Source organism: Pleurodeles waltl, chromosome 3_1 (assembly GCF_031143425.1).
Source record: "Pleurodeles waltl isolate 20211129_DDA chromosome 3_1, aPleWal1.hap1.20221129, whole genome shotgun sequence".
Taxonomy (NCBI): Eukaryota; Metazoa; Chordata; class Amphibia; order Caudata; family Salamandridae; genus Pleurodeles; species Pleurodeles waltl.
Genome location: NC_090440.1, coordinates 1,572,420,611 through 1,572,435,698, shown reverse-complemented (window position 1 = coordinate 1,572,435,698; position 15,088 = coordinate 1,572,420,611).

Here is a 15,088-nt window from a genome sequence, read left to right as displayed (position 1 = left end):
TGGGCAAACCACCCACTGTAGAGACTTGAGAGACTGTGGCTTTGCACTCCCCAGGATACATCAATGGGCATGGAGGCCCCTCGTGGATCTGGTGTCGTGCACTCATCCGGCTGAGGTGCCACCCCTTCCCTTCCCCCTGAGGTGCCTGCTGTATTTCTATCTGATGCCCCTGCAGTGTTTTCTCTGTTTTGATCTGGTATCGTGTGTGGGCCTCGCCCATGCATTTTGGGCCCAGTGGTCCACGGACTATAAATGGTGCAATACCTGGACTACTAATCTTGGTGTATATTTTGTTAATAGTTTATATATGTATATTTTTGCTTACTGAATTTTGATATATTACAATGGTTACACTCATTTCCTTTTGTCATTGCATTCTTCCAGGGGGGTTGGGGGGTGTAACTGTAATGTATAGATATGCATTGGTGTGTGTGATGTAGTGGGTGAGGGTGGGGGTGGGAGTGTTGCATGTGTGTGTTCCGGTTTTTTGCCTCCCCCCTCTCCTGTGTCGTAAGTGCAGTACTCACCGTGGTCTTCGCTGCCGGCGTTGGTGCTCCTGGTACAGGAGCAGGAAGACTATCGCAGGGAGAATATGGAGTTCCGGCTCCATGGTGTCCTCGTTCCTCGTGGAGTGTGTAGAGGTGAGCGTTTTCCCTTCGAAATTCCTGTTTCCGCCGTGTTTTTTTCTGCGGTGAATCCGCCCCGGAAAAGTTGGCGGATTGGTCTGTCATAATAGTGTGGGCGGTACATTGTCCTCCGCCTGTCTGTTGTTTGTCCTGCTGTGGCAGTCTGAGTGTTAAAGTGGCTGTCAGTGTTAAAGTGGCTGTCTTTGTTAGTGGTTTCCGCCACGGTCGTAATTCCCCAAAAAATTCCGCCGGCCTGTTGGCGGTCTTACTGCCGCTTTAACACCATCCGCCAGGGTTGTAATGACCACCCTAGGCATTTAATTTTGTTCGGATTCAAAGAAAGACCTGCTTCTTCAAAAATAGTTTTGGTACAATATTTGTTTAGAGGCAGTACCTCTATTTTGTCCATAATTAATTTGTATCTGGACACTGGAGAGTATAGGTGACGTTCCTGTAAGCAGGAAGAGAGTTCTCAAGGCATGCCATGAACAAAAGGATATTGTCTGCATAAGCAGTAAATTTGAAATTTGATGTGGGTTTCTTTGACTATTAATCCTGTTAATTACCTGGAGGTTTTTCAGTTGATAAAGTAGCGATTCCAACACTGGAACAAATAGTAATGGGTATAAGGGGCATTCCTGAAGGGTTCCTCTTTGAAAAGAAAAATAAGGGGATCTAATGCCATTAACTATGACCAAAGACTTGGAAGATGAATACAATAGTGAAATAAATTGAAGAAAGTTTGGACATGTTCACTGCCATTGCAGAGCCCTCGTTAGAAAATCCCAACCTACTCTGTCAAATGTTTTTCTGCATCTAAAGATAGTGTTTGTAGGGATTCCTGTATTTTGTGCACTTTAATAATAATATTTAAGAAATTACGAGAATTATCTGCAACAGTCCTGTTTGGGACAAAGCTGGAATGAGGGACATCAATGAGGGTAGGCATACTGGAAGAAAGAGGAGGGCTAATACTTTGACAAACATTTTACAATCTGTATTGGTCAGCGAAATAGGTCTATAATCTTTTACATTGTGTCAGATCTCAATCTTTTTTGTGGATTAAGCAAATAGTGGCTTCTAGAAAAGAGCCTGAAGTGCAGTTCGAGTTTATAAAGTAATTGAAGATTTTGAAGAGTTTAGGAGGGAAAATTTGAGCAAAGTGCAGATAAAATTCCACTGTGAAGCCTTCAGGGCTGGACGCTTTACCTTTAGAAAGAGGACAGACTGAAGTTCTTCAAATAAAAGTGATTGATCTAATGTTCATAATTCCAAATGTGGTTTATTTATTGATTTTAAATGGGAGAAGTAGAAGGTAAGCACTTCCTCTGATGGTGAGCTATCTAGAATATATGAGTCCTGATAGTATGAGACAAAGCAAGCTGTCTGGATCTCTAAACAGTTTTTCGCCATGTTGAATAGTAGCTGATTTAAACCCTGTTTTTTCCTTTCTGCATTTTATATAACGAACAAGAAGTTTACTAGCTTTATTGTTTCCATCATACTATCTCACATTTCTTTTGAAAAGTGCATCACAGGGTTGCACGGTAGTAAATTTGTTGAACAGATTCTTAGGGGCATATTTATACTCTGTCTGCGCCGAATGTGCATCAAAAATTTGGACGCACATTTGGCGCAAACTGTGCACCATACTTACACTATGACGCCCGACTCCGCTAATGTAAAAAATTCCTCTGTGTGCGTCATATTCTGGATGCGGGAAACCGCCTTGCGTTGATGACATGCAAGGTAAGCGTTCCAGTAAAAAAATGACTTTAAGGCCTGTGCGCCTTATTTATACTCCCGCGTCATTTTGACGCACAGAAGGGGGCGGACCTTAAAAAACGGCGCACAGCCTGATGTGTGCTGTTTTTTAACGCCTGGTTGAGGGCAGCCGTTAAGGGGCCTGTGGGCTCACTTCCCTGGTCTCTGACTATGGAAGCAGTCCAGAGGTGCCCTTCCCTGCCCCCAGGGACACCCCCTGCCACCCTCTCCCACCCCTGAAGGACACCCATGGATGGGGGGACCGAACCCAGGTAAGTAGAGGTAAGTATAATATTGTTATTTTTTAAACTGGCCTAGTGGGGCCTAACTTGGGTCCCCCTACATGCCAGTGTGCCCAATGGCCATACCGAGGGGACAGAAGTCCCCTGGGCATGGCCATTGGGCAAGGGGGCATGACTCCTGTCTTTGCTAAGACAGGAGTCATTTCAATGGGGGTTGTGTCTCAAAAAATGGTGCAAGTCTGGTTAGAGCCATGATTTTTGACTCTAGTCTGACTTGCACCTACACGGACACTGCCTGGTTAGAGTCTTTTTTTTAACTTGAATAAGGTGCCCGCCTGCCGCGTAGGAATGGTGTTAGCCGGCGGTAAATTTTTTGACGCAAACCAGCGCCGGCGCTGGTTTGCGTCAAAAGGTATACATGTGGGCCTTAATATTTATTAAGGTGTCAATATTGCACTTGTTGTTCTTGCTTGCATAACAAACGTGTTCAGGAAATGTAATATGTGCAGGTATGGAGGAAGATTTCTGTTGAGTTTGTTTGTTTTTTGACTGAGTGTAGCCAATAATAAATCTTCTTGATGCTTCTTTAAAAGCATCCCACACAACCTGATATGATTTTTGATCATTATCGTTAATCTGGAAAAATTATTTAATGAAATCGATATAAGATTTGAGAAAGGATGTGTCTGAAATCAGCAAATTAATAAATCTCCATGACGATTTATGAGTTCTGTTGGGAATGATATCAAGATCTGTGAGTTCTGGGGCGTGGTCTGAGATTAAGATAGATCCAATCTCTGAATTGACTGTATATTGCGTTAGATTTGTACTAAGGAAAATGTAATCCAATCTGGATTTGAAATGGTGAGTGGGAGAGTAGCATGAGTATTCAAATTGGTCAGGGTTATGTAACCAACAGGAGTTGGAAAGTGAGTGATGAGGGTTTTGAAAGCTTTGTGTGAAGCATTAGGAACAAGACGTGCATTGGTGTGTCTATCAAGAAAGGGGTCAAAAAGAAGGTTAAGTTCTCCTTCCAGTAAAAGGTTATCAGTTGTGTGTTTGGCTATCACAAGTGATATTTCTTTTCTTCAAAAGTTAGGGTCTGGATTGTTTGGACCATATATATTGAGAAGGGAAAATGTTTGCCTTTGAATGTGAGGCTAACCAGTAACCATCTACCCTTTGTATCATGCTCTTGGGATCGAATGGTAGTGTGTAAAGATTTATGACAAAGAATTATAACACTGTTACAGTGTTTTTTCTTATGACAATTCAAACAAGCTAAATGATTGTAAACATGTTGACATTTAATTTGGTGTTTAAGCCCCTTAAAATTCCATGTGATTATTTTAAGTTGCATTACCTAGGTCAAACATGCATAGTTCCAAATCATTTATAAAACAAGGCGTAGAAAAAATTGCAGAAATAGTAAAGACAGAATGGAACAGAAAAAGGAGAAGAAAGAAAAGAAGAGAGAAATGCAGGTAAAGATCCTCTGAAAACGATATAAATATGAATATAGCATAGCAAGGAGGGAGTCCGCGTATGCTGAGGTAAATAACAGAGACAGGAATATACCCATGAGATCTGGGGATGTTGAATGCCAAAGAAAGATGAGCAAAGCAACTTTTGCACAAAGATAGAGACATGGGGAGGAGGAATATATATGAACCAATTAGGAAGAAGATAAAAAATAAGTTATCAAGGAACAGAAATGTAACATCACTGATAACACAAATTACGTACATATTTGAATGTATGAAAACTTAGAGATGAAGAGTGGACTTACCATTGAACATATGAGAAGTAAATATGGGATGAAGTGAGGAAGGCATGTAGGGAAACGATACAGGTTATCCACATTAGGGTCCTGAATGGAGGAAGGAGAACATGAGAGAAACAGTAAATAATGGACATTAAATAGCAATGAACAAACTAGAAATTACAAAAAAAAGGATATGCAATGAGTAATTATGTCAATAAAATATATAGAATAACTTGAGATGAATACTCAATGCATTAAAGTAACCATAAAAAGTGAGGCAATAATACATTCATGTTATAGAGGATGTTCCTGTATCTATGAATTCAGTTCTGTGTCGGTTTAGAAAGGACAGTAATTCCACAAGTTCTCCAAATTAGTACGATTTGTCTTTGAGAGTAATTTTGAAGAGGCATGGATATAACAGATCATGGCAAATATTCATGGATCTGAGCTGAAGATGAAGGTCTAAAAATTGTTTCTGGTGCATTGCTGTAGTGGGAGATACATCTTGTGTAAAAAACCCTTTACAACCTGACCAGTAAAGAGGTCCCACTTTCTTGGTTGTAGAAAGTAGATGTGACAGTCCAGCAAACTGGAGAAAAAAAGTGATGATTCCTCTGCGGTGTGCATTGATGCCAGATGTGGGATGAGGTCCTAGATGATGAGTCTGTTATATAGACAGAGGAGTAGTAGACAGGAGATGCAAATTGGAGGGTATCGTTGATTGTGAGAATGCAGTCATTTTATACCCTTCCAAACCTTTGGGGATACCAAACAGGCAAAGATTATTCCTTCTGTTCCTGTTCTCAAGATGTTCTGTGAGGCATTTAAGCTGATGTCTTTGGTAAAGTGGGAAGTATCAGGAGACACATCCTTTAGGTCACTCACTCTCTGCTCCAGTGCTGAAATACACTGCTCATGTACTGACCATTTCTCCTCAATGCACTGAAGTGAAGCATTTGTGTTGATCATAAAGGGTCTTAGGGTCCTTAGTTTCTCCATGACTTCTTCTATGGTCATGAGACTACGTGATGTGGCAGGGGAATCAAGGTCTTTTTTTGGTCTTTTCAGAGAAGCAATTATATATTTTTTGGTATTGTACCTATATGTTGACTGGAGAAAGAACATTCCTTCAAGACGTTTGTTGCCACTTCCGTATTGACTTTTGAAGTAGGTTTTGTGACTTGAGTTTGGTTTATACGAAGAGGAGCAGACTTAAAGGAGGATTTATGGATAGCTTGCCCTTTGCAGGGATTTCCCATATATTGAGTGAACGTTAGTCAGAGAAGATATGAATACCACAAAGTTATGTGGCTTCTTAAATATAGGGAACTGATTTAAGTGAATAAACTGTTAGTGGAACGCAAAGTAATATGAGTTCATCAGATGAAAAAGTACCTGACAGTCACATTACGTGAAGGAAGTAGGTAGCCTCAGTTAATTTAAACTTTCCAAAAACATCCTCTGGTAAATTGTCATGTTATGAGAGACTAACAAAAAAATGTTAGTAACTGAAAAAGGAGTAAGCAGACAGATTATGAGAGCTCTCAATTGTATAATTATACGAGAAGTTAAAATAAAGCAGGCCATCCGAATTAATGAGAAGTTTAATGTAAATTGAACTATTAATTCATCTTGACACTACAATATTATTAAAAAATGATACACAAAGTGTGAGAAGTTTTGTGATGTGAAGGGGTAAATGGTACCCTTTGAAGAAAACTGCATCTTCTGTTCGCAAAAAATTGCATCAGGTGCACTAGGCTTCAAAGAGCACGTGTTGCTTCAGAGCTTAGGAATGTCTAAAATTACATAATTGAGCCAAAAATATATATATTCTGATGTCTGGAAAGCTCCTGCACTCAACCCGACAGGAAAAGTCAGTTTATTTGAAGGGAACACATCTTGTTCCCATGGAAATGTACTGAAGCTGCATGGAGCTCTAAGGAGCTGCGGTTATCTTGCATGACATCCACCCGCGCCCCGTTCATTACAATCTTTATGGTAACATTTTTAAACCCACACTTACAATAGTTGATAAGAACCTTCACATGCCATAATGCAAGGGTCAGGTGACAAAAAAAGGGACCAGCGGATGGTGTCACATATGATATGGGTCACCTTGGGAGGTATGCCAAAACTGCCAGTAGTGTTTCAGATTGCTGTTTTTAATTAGTCGCTGTTTGAATTTCACATGCACTTCTAAGCTCTTCAAAGGATCCCCTGTTCCCAGTGTTGCTTAAAAGTAAGTTTAACACAAATGTATTTTGCATAACTTAAACTAAATTAAAACACAACTTTTATGAAAATAGTTTGAGTTTGAAGTAATAGGATGTTGGAAGTTTTACAGAAAGCTTCCATAGTTGGGCACATTGTGACTTTTCTGCATGGCTAATAAGTAAATAAAAAATACAGTTCACATGTTGCACTTCTTTTCCCTTCTGTAAATAATGTTCCCTTAGCTATTCAGCAGTATACTTAAAAAAGGAAGCCAGTTTTTCTTTCTTTCTTGCATCAGATAATCAATGTGTGCTTCACCCATGCAAGTAGCTCCCAAAGGCTTCTCAAGGCTCCGTGATTCAGTCAGTCTGATATAGATTTTGGTTAGTCTAAAGGCTTTAATCTCTTTCATGGTCAGGTGCTTGTTCAGAAGTCATACTTTGGTCCGAATGCAGGATGTACATCACATGCCTGAAAATGAAATGTTCCCAAATAACTCCATAAATTCTATACTGAGTTTCGATTGTATTATTATTTATTTGATGTGTCACCTCACCTTCTGCAAGGTTACCGAAGTTGGTAAACAAAATAAACCAATTGAGTCCAAGTAAAGATGATGGATTCCCACTGTACCTTGTTACTTTGGTTTACCAAAAACTCTGATGAATGTTGAGGCAATTGTCATGTTCTGGTTCTCCAAGGAGGCAGGTAGTTTCTGGTACTAGAAGCCTGAACCTCTCTAGTGGTTTAACAATTTGTGTGAACGGGGAACAATCCCTTCCAGAGGACCCCATGTTGCCATTGTTGCTAGTTACATTCAGAAGCCTATTCTGAAGTTGCCAGTTTTCAGGTTCCACCCGGACAGGTAGTGGTTCAAATGAGCTGGTATGTTAGCATACACAGCCCTTTACCTTTACATGTTTATTTCAGCATTAGAAATATTTGTTGGCCGCATGCAAACAGTATATATATATATGCATGCATACCATATCCCATACTTTAAGTAGTGTTTCTTTGATTCCACATGAAAGACATGTAAAGATATACATCCACATATTGTCATCTATGGACCTCCATGGGTGGTAAGGGTGGGCGCTATACCCCCCTGATTTAGATGCAGCCTGATGTGTAGGCTCACAGTGCAGAGTAACACTATTGCCGATGTAGTGTTACACTGCCTGTACTAATATGGCTGTGCATCCACCAAAAACAGTCCCCGATGCTGCTTACCACCCCTCTGAAAACATTTCTGCGGACGCCCATGCTTTCACCCAACACAAGTTGTGTACACACGGTGCATCCGAGATTAAGATGCTCGCAACAATGGACGACATGGTCATGTGCATCTATGTACATTTAAATGCAACTTATTTGGAATGGCATTAATCATAACCAGTGTTATTGCAACTATGTTGTACAAAACACTCAACAGCGCTCAAACACCAGTGGCTTGAAAACAAAAATATATTACTTTGACAAACAATGTACTGCTGATGTCAAGAAGCAGAACAATAACCAACCAAAATGAGCATAATAGACGAAATAGCACCATTTGTATGAAATGAGGGAAGATATTAGCATAAGACGCCAATTGAGTGCAAGCCTCAACCTATTTAAATGTGTGAGATAGTGCAAAGAGAACAGATACTGACAACTGGTATTGATCTATTTGATCTGTTTCCTCATGACAAGCGAAAACTCCAGAGGATCCAGAACGCAACCGCCCACCTCATCCTGGACCTCCCACGCCATGAACACATCTCCTCACACCCCAGATCCCTTCACTGGCTTCCGATCAACAAGAGGATCACCTTCAAAATCCTCATCCACGCACACAAATCCCTCCACAACACTGTACCAACCTACCACAACGAAAGAGTGAACTTCCACACACCCACTTGCCCCCTCCGCTCCACCAACCTCGCACTCGCCACAGTCCCCCGCATCCAACGCACCACCACCGGAGGCAGATCCTTCTCCTACCTCACCTCCAAAACCTGGAATTCCCTCCCCACCAACCTCCGCAAGACTCAGAACCTCCTGCTCTTCAGAAAACAGCTCAAGACATGGCTTTTCAAACAGTACATTGGCCTCCTCCTCTCCCCCCTCCCCCTTCCCCCCCAGTGCCTTGAGACCCTTACGGGAGAGTAGCGCGCTCTATGCATTTTCTGATTGATTGATTGATTGTTTGATGTGACTCCGCCCTACCACTTGGTAAATCTGTGGCATTTTTAGTGAAATGCAATCATTTATATCCGATGATGCAGACAGCCCATTTATTCAGCCAATCAGTTTAGAGCAGCTTCATGTTCACCTCTCCTTCGCATGTTTAACTTTGTTAGAGCCTGAATCATAATAGAAATAATAGGAAACATTTGTTAAAAAGTGATACAATGAATTGCAGCAACCAAAGTTGCTGCACTGCGTTAAAGGGAGCAAGCAGAACAGATCCACATCTACTAAGATATGAGACTGTGGCTCTCTTTCCTGTTACTGGCACTCTTCAGGCTGCCTTGAGCCAGCACACACTACCTTGCACCATAGTGGAAGGATATGTGCCTGTTGTCAAACATAGGTTTTGTATTGAAAGGGTACCCATCCAGTACAAATATCTATGTTTAAACATATCTAAAAAGTATCCTAACTTTCTATGTGTTATGCATACTACAGCACACATACAAGCTGAGAAATGCTTTGAGAAAAGAAAGCCATCCTCAGACATAATGACTGTCCCTGAGGAAGCATCATTTTATGACAGAAATTCCTGTTTTGTTTTTTTTGTAGATGGGGATTCGTGTCAAAACTAATAATACGAAGAATTTGTGTTGGAAAGTAAATCCCAAAATCAACAAATAGAATTAGTTTACATTACGTCTTGTGATGCGCACCTGCCACAAAGTGTTGTTGATAAATGTGTACCACTCTGTTTAATTTCTCCTGACGAAGCATAAGGTAGTCGTTTAGGCATTGGTATTGAAAGCTTCACCCAACATTCCCAAGAACATTTAGGGGCATATTTAAGAAAAATGACGATGCATACAGTGCATCACCACTTTTCTTGCGCCCCAACACCACATGTGCACCACATTTAAAATCCGATGCACCATGGTAATAGTTAGGAGACTAGCATCATAATTTTTTATGCCAGTCTGGTGCTTTGCAGGATTAGCGTCAAATATTCTGACCCTAATTCTGCAAAGCACCCAGAGGCCCATTGTAACCAATTGAAGCCTCCTTTCCATGCCTGCTCTGAGCAGGTGTTAAAAGTGCTGAAATGAATGGTGCAAGGGAATCTATTAGATTTACTAGCACCATGTTTTGACCCCCCTAATGGGGCAACACCTTCTTTGCATACAGTATTACTGTTGCAGGTGTAATGCAGCACAAAGGGTTACAAAGTGGTGCAATGCATGTGTAATGCCACTTTATAAATATGGCACAGCGTTTTGGGCATTCTAACTCCACATTAGCGTAAAAAAGGATGCTAAAGTATCGTTAGAATGGTGCTAGAGGCTTTTAAAAAGGGACCCTTAATTTTATATGTTGCGATACATTTAGAAGCTAATATAATATATCCTTCCATATTTCTGCAATGCATAATGTGGTGTGGAGTGGCTACCTTAGATATTGTTCCAAGGAAAACCAAATACAATTATCACTTGATTATGCGCTCAGTTCAGTGTGAATTTGTTGCTATCACTATAGAAGGATGGGTTCATCGTCCTTATGGTCAATTTGTAGATGCCCTGAGTACTTCCCAATTTCAGAGCACCATATTTGGCAATCTAGAGTTCTAGGTTCTTTGGCAGTTTAGGAAGCATCTTTCACACAAGAAGCCTTTTAGAGTTTATGTCCTTGAAGAATTTTGGTTTAGTTACGCTTCCTGTTTTTGACACTACAGACTGTTTCCTTCCTACCTTTAATGCTGCAATGCCAGTAGCCTGCTTATGTGCTGCCAATAGTTGCTGTTTCTACCTTTGCTTACTATCTTGTTCAGCAAGCTGATCTTGGGAGTTATATAGAGGCAGATTTTAAAAAAGTGGCACTATACTCAGTGCAGCGCTACTTTCCTTGCACCCATCTACTGCCACAATGTGTGCGCCGTATTTAAAATACGGTGCTCTATAGCTCAGGGTAGGGGGCAATAGCATCAGAATATTTGACGCTATTGATGTACTCTTCAGAGTTAGTGCCAACATTTTGGTGCTAACCCTGAACAGTACATAGGGACCCCTGGTAACCAATGGTGTGACTCCTTTTAACACCTGCTCTGAGCATTAAATATGCTGAAAACAATTGTGCAAAGAAATCTTTGAGATTTCTTTGCACCATTTTTTTGCCCCCTTGCATACATTATGCCTGGCGCTGGCATAATGTGGCGCTGGGAGTTACAAAGTGTCAATGCATGCACTTGTCCACTTTGTAAATATGTCAAGAAGTTTTTGCCATAATATCGCCACATTAGTGTCAATGAAATGACGGAAATGTGCAATATATGACAGAAGGGACTCTTAAATCTGCCCCATAGTTTCCTTGCATTTGTCGTAGTAATGGCTACCCTGCAGGTTCTACAGTTGTTGCTGAACTTGCTTGATCAGTGAATACATTTCTTTAATAAGTGAGAGCCTGCATTTAACTATGTGACGTTGCCTTAATGTTGAAGCTGTGGTGACAATAGTGTGTTTGTATATGAAACAATGCCGACGACTGGATCGAGCCTGTTGGTGGGCTTAAGGCTTTCACAATGACCTTGTATATTATATGGGATATTCGAGATGGTAACTATGTGCTGTGAACAGGACCATTTACTTTTCCGGAGACGCTGTTGGAATCTTACATTTGTAGAATATTAGAGATTAGCATGCTGCTGAATAAGCATTGGGTTTCATTTTTTTATGAGATGAGTGGTTCTACAAACATTTTGCAGATGATTTTTTGCAGAGTGTACATGGTTCTCACGGTATTGCACTTGGCCTGTTTCTTGGTGTTTAAATTATTGACAGAGTGAAATTCACTGACTCTGCCATTCGCTAAACAGAGAGAAAATTACACTGGAACGAACCAGAGAGATCTCTGTACCAGAGAAAGCATGAAACTCTGCCACCAGAGAGGGCCCAATATACTCTACCAAAGGAGCTTGAGAGACCTGACATCCTATCACTAGAAAGATCATGACAGACCACGTTACCAGAGACCTCCTGAAAGACCCTGTGAAAGAAAGAGACTGAAAGACCTTTTTACTTAAAAACTGCACTCACTTTCACACTCACATCTACCCCACCACATCAAAACTAACGTCTCACACACTTAGGGCACTACACACATTCAAGAATCCCACCTTGTGCAACATAATGTGGCTCTGAAAGTACAACTCAGTCAACAGGCTTACCTAACTATTCACTGTAGGTCAGTCTTTGTGGCCTGAGATGCTTGATATTTAGCTTTCTTATGTAGACTACTATCTATGAGGTGTGGGACCTCAAAGTCACTTTTCTATAATTTAGGTGACACCTGCGAAATGCACAATTGCTTTGCCATAAGACAAAAAGCTGCTCTTCGAGGTCAGTGCATATTGCTCTGTTTGTCTTTGATACAACCTGCTGTCCAATGCCACAGACTGTCAAATCTGAGTTATCTCAGTTATCATGCCTGTTAGAAATGGGGTCTTTGGTTGGCAGTCAGGTCTGTCCAAACAAGGACCCTCACTCTAGTCAGAGTAAGACACACACAATCCAAATCATCCAGTGCCCACCCCCTGGTAGCTTGGCACTGAACAGTCAGGCTTAACTTAGAAAGCAATGTGTAAAGTATTTGTGCAATAAATCATACAATAACACAATATAGCACCACAAAAATACACCACATAATGTTTAGAAAAATATATAATATTTATCTGATAATATACAGGTCAAAACGATTAAAATGCAATAAGTATATGTTAAGGTATCACTGAAAAGTGATATAAAGTGACTTAAGTCTTTTAAAAGGAAACAAAGGTGGTCATTACAACCCTGGCGGATGGTGTTAAAGCGGCGGTAAGACCGCCAACAGCCCGGCGGTAAAGATTTTGCAATTACGACCGTGCCGGAAACCGCCAACAAAGACAGCCACTTTAACACTCCGACCGCCACGGCGGTACAAACAAACAGCGCGGCTGTCACTGCCAACAGACAGGTGGGAGACAATGTACCGCCCACACTATTATGACAGGCCAATCCACCACCTTTTCCGGGGTGGATTCACCACGGATAAAAACACAGCGGAAACAGGAATTTCGAAGGTAAAACGCTCACCTCTACACACCCCACGAGGAACAAGGACACCATGGACCCGGAACTCCAAATTCTACCTGCAATAGTCTTCCTGCTCCTCTACCAGGAGCACGAACGCCGGCAACGAAGACCACAGTGAGTACTGCACCTACGACACAGGGGAGGGGGAGGGGAAAAAACAGGGACATACTCACGCAACACCCCCCACCCCCACCCTCACCCACTACAACACACACACTAATGCATATTAATACATCACAGTTACACCCCCCCAAAGCCCCCGGAGGAATGCAAAGACAATAGAAAATGAGTGTAACCATTGTAATATATTAAAATCAAGTAGGCAAAAATATATGTATACACCATTTACAAAGTATATACCAAGTATAGTAGTCCAGGTAGTGCTCCAATTAAGTCAGTGAAACACTGGGCCCACACGGTATGGGCGAGGCCCACACAAGATCCCCGACCATGACGGAGAGAACACTGCAGGGGCATCAGACAGCAACTAAACAGGCACCTCAGGGGGAGGGAAAGGGGGGGCACCTCAGCCGCTTGAGTGCACAACGCCAAATCCACGAGGGGGCCACATGCCCACTGTTACATCCTGGGGAGTACAAAGCCACAGTCTCTCAAGTCTTTCCAGTGGGTGGGTTACCCACTGTTCCATCCTGGGGAGTGCAAAGCCACAGTCTCTCAAGTCTATACAGTGGGTGGGTTGCCCACTGCTTTACCGTGGGGAGTGCAAAGCCACAGTCTCTCAAGTCTATACAGTGGGTGGCTTGCCCACTGCTATATCCTGGGGAGTGGAAAGCCACAGTCTCTCAAGTCTCTACAGTGGGTGGGTTGCCCACTGTTCCATCCTGGGGAGTGCAAAGCCACAGTCTCTCAAGTGGATAACAGTCTCGCCTGGTTCTGGAGGGGGCATGGTGCCCAGAGTGCTTCATCCTGCTAAGGACAGAGGTAGTGGATGGATCTCTCCACTGGTTCTGGAGGGAGCCTTGTGCCCAGAGTGCTTCATTCTGCCTGTGACGGACTCAGTTGCATCAGTGCCCTTGGAGCTCATGGGCCAGCGGTGCTTGAGGCGGCGGTGCCCTGTTCAGCGGTGCTTGAGACGGCGGTGCCCTGTTCAGCGGTGCTTGAGACGGCGGTGCCCTGTTCAGCGGTGCTTGAGATGGCGGTGCCCTGTTCAGCGGGGCTTGAGACAGTGGTGCCCTGTTCAGCGGTGCTTGAGACGGCGGTCTCCATTGCAGGGACTCCGCTGCTGGCGGTCCTTCATGGCCCAGCGGGGCTTTTGCTGGCGGTCCTTCATGGCCCAGCGTGGCTTTTGCTGGTGGTCCTTCATGGCCCAGCGGGGCTTTTGCTGCCGGTCCTTCATGGCCCAGCGGGGCTTGTGCTGGCGGTCCTTCATGGCCCAGCGGGGCTTTTGCTGGCGGTCCTTCATGGCCCCGCGGGGCTTTTGCTGGCGGTCCTTCATGGCCCAGCGGGGCTTGTGCTGGCGGTCCTTCATAGCCCAGCGGGGCTTGTGCTGGCGGTGGCCTCCTGGGCTGCCGGGCTGGTGCTGGTGGTGGCCTCCTGGGCAGCTGGGCTTGTGCTGGACGGTGCCCTCCTGGGCAGCTGGGCTTGTGCTGGCGGTGGCCTCCTGGGCAGCTGGGCTGGTGCTGGCCTCCTGGGCAGCTGGGCTGGTGCTGGCAGTGGCCTCCTGGGCAGCTGGGCTGGTGCTGGCCTCCTGGGCAGCTGGGCTGGTGCTGGCGGGGGCCCACTGGGCAGCTGGGCTGGTGCTGGTGGTCCTGTCCTGGGCAGCTGGGCTGGTGCTGGCGGTGGCCTCCTGGGCAGCGGGGATGATGGTGGTATTCTCTGCCGTGCTGCTCTTCCCAGACTTGCCGGGTTTCTTGTGGCCCTTCCCCACCTTGGAAGGTGTCACAGCTGACTCCACACTCCCACCGGGACCCCTGGGAGTGGCTTTGGTGGCTGAAGTCTTCCCCCTCTCCCGCTGGGCACTGGCCAACTTCTGATGCTTCACAGGTGGGGGACTGTCTGTGCTGTGGCTCCGTGCCACACTGGCTGCCCTGGTGGCCGGTGCACTCCAGATTCCGGTGACTACAGGCACCACTGGTCCCAGAGATGTTGTGGCAGAGGTGCTAGTTTGGGACCTAGGAGACGGACGGGGTGGGGGAGGTGTGGGAAAGAGGTCAAGGT